The sequence below is a fragment of the Cynara cardunculus genome (genome assembly GCF_001531365.2).
Source record: "Cynara cardunculus var. scolymus isolate 2C chromosome LG 4, CcrdV1, whole genome shotgun sequence".
Classification (NCBI taxonomy): domain Eukaryota; kingdom Viridiplantae; phylum Streptophyta; class Magnoliopsida; order Asterales; family Asteraceae; genus Cynara; species Cynara cardunculus.
In genome coordinates, this window is record NC_037531.1 from 13,397,269 (window position 1) to 13,399,367 (window position 2,099).

The 2,099-nt window shown below is 34.3% G+C and overlaps 1 long non-coding RNA gene across 4 annotated transcripts in view; it reads right to left on the minus strand.

Moving 5' to 3' along the window:
- Positions 1 to 1,824, minus strand: part of LOC112510744 — a 15,580-nt gene extending 13,756 nt beyond the window's left edge. For 2 of the 4 annotated variants that reach the window (XR_003069050.1, XR_003069047.1), the window contains exon 1: positions 1,232 to 1,824. This is a non-coding gene — a long non-coding RNA (uncharacterized LOC112510744). The remainder of the gene's footprint in view (positions 1 to 1,231) is intronic. The other 2 variants (XR_003069049.1, XR_003069048.1) reach the window with 2 other exon arrangements.
- Between the last annotated feature and the right edge of the window lie 275 nt (positions 1,825 to 2,099).

A 2,099-nucleotide genomic window follows, 5' to 3' on the forward strand; every position in this document is an offset into this window, starting at 1 on the left:
CATACTTTACACTAAACCATAAAAATGGGAGACGCCGCAAAACTAAAAGAAACTATCATTCATAGACAAATTGAAACAAAACTAAAAGAAACTGTCATCTGTACCGACAATTAGTGTTGAAGTCTCAAGGAGCAATTGTGAAAATGTAACAGATTAAACAAAACTAAAAGAAAAACTTGATGTTTAGTAAGATTGAGGAATGGTGCTCCCTTGAGAATCGGCTTAATGTCATAGCTTTAAATCACCGGGTTTCATGATAAGTACCAAGTTCAACTTGGATTAAAACTCGACAATAATCAGAAAATTTTACAAGTAAACACAAGAATGTGATTATTTGAATCATAAAATGAAGCAAAGAGAGACGATAGATGGAATATAAGTCAGTTTGAGTGTTCTACATGCTAATGACATTAGTTATGAGTTTTCAGTTCATCTAGATGTCGAGGTTCCTCTTCTTTTAGTCTATTTTCCTGGAATCATTTCAATGATGTGAATGCATTACAATTACCAAGTATATGTGTGGGGAAGTGGTTATGAATCCTCAAATGCATCAAGGTTGAGTGGTATGCTACATGCTAATAACAACAACCAAGAGTATACAGCTTGATTCTTGTGGTCTATTATCCTGAGTTGTTTCAATAAAGGGTCCATCACTAGCCAAATATGCATTAGAGCCTCAAAATCTTGTAAATAGGTAACCAAGACAAGATGTGCCAATTGTGATAGGAGTTTAGAGCTTGATTGAATGCTAGTTCCTCTTCTTGTGGTCTGAAAACATAATTCTTTCCTTTTATGAAACACTCTCTAAGCTGACTAAAGTGGAAAAGAAGGAAGGAAATATATGCAATCTCTTGCATCATATCCTACAATGTTTATGATCAAAGAGAAAATAAGTGAGACAAATACATGTCAACAAACCATTAACCCTTACCCTTTTCTTGCCATTAAATATGGAAATATGAACCACCATCCACGATAATTCAGACAAATACATGTCAATAACATAAATCACCATAAAATATGAGATATGATCATAGAATAGCCCAGAAACTTTAAAACAAATATAATTTTGCCTCCACTGCAACCCCTGGCCCCCTTTCTTGCAATCAAATATGGAATTTTAAATATTTTTCAAGAACAAATTGGAATTTTTTTCCAATTGTTTAACCATTGTTGTAGATAAAATTCAATATGCAAAATAGTACAAGCAGAGATGTATCAACCTTATTACCTCATTTTGGAGAGACCAGGTTTACTGTCAAGTGTCAACTATCATCTGTCTTGCTGTCGATATCCCAAACAACAAGAAATTAGCGAATAACCTGACAAACCATATTATAAAGAATAAATGTATGAAGTGGATGTTGATTGTACGCGCCACCGTAAACCTGAGAAAGATGAATAGAAAACGTATTCAAACCCTAACTTCGCCAAGAACCAATCCAGCGAACTCCGTCTCCAAGAACCTCCATCATTGTTTCCTCCCTACACTAACAAAAGCCACGAGACCACCACCGTCGAAGCACCCAACCGCCCCTTTCTCGTCCCTGTACATAAACTCACCTCTGGTTTCTCTTTTTAAGGTTTTCTCGTATTTGGCTCTCGTTTTTCTTTTGAGTTTCGTTTAATTCATGGGGATTGGTTTGGTTTTTTGATTTTGGGTTTCATTTTGGTTTTACGATTTTTGGGGATTGGTTTGGTTTTTCAATTCTGGGTTTGGTTTTACATTTTTGGGATGAAGAAGTGATGATGGACATGGAACTTAATAATCATATTTCCATGGAGTTTCATTCATAGAAACAAGAAGATGCAGTCGAGACTCGAGAGTCGAGAGAGAGAATTGGTGCGTAAATTGTGGTGGGGGAAATTAAGCAAAAATAGAGGCCGTATATCCAATGAGGAAAACCGGCCAACGGAGCTTCATTTGCTTATTAGTATTGCAATATTGGGTGTAAGACAATGTATATTTTCATCTATTCGTATAATGTAACGAAATAAATTTTTATTTTAATGTTTAATTTTTATTATTTGTTTTTAACGATGTAATATAATTTTGTGTAATTTTAAAAAAAGATAATGTTTTTATTTTTTAAATAAGA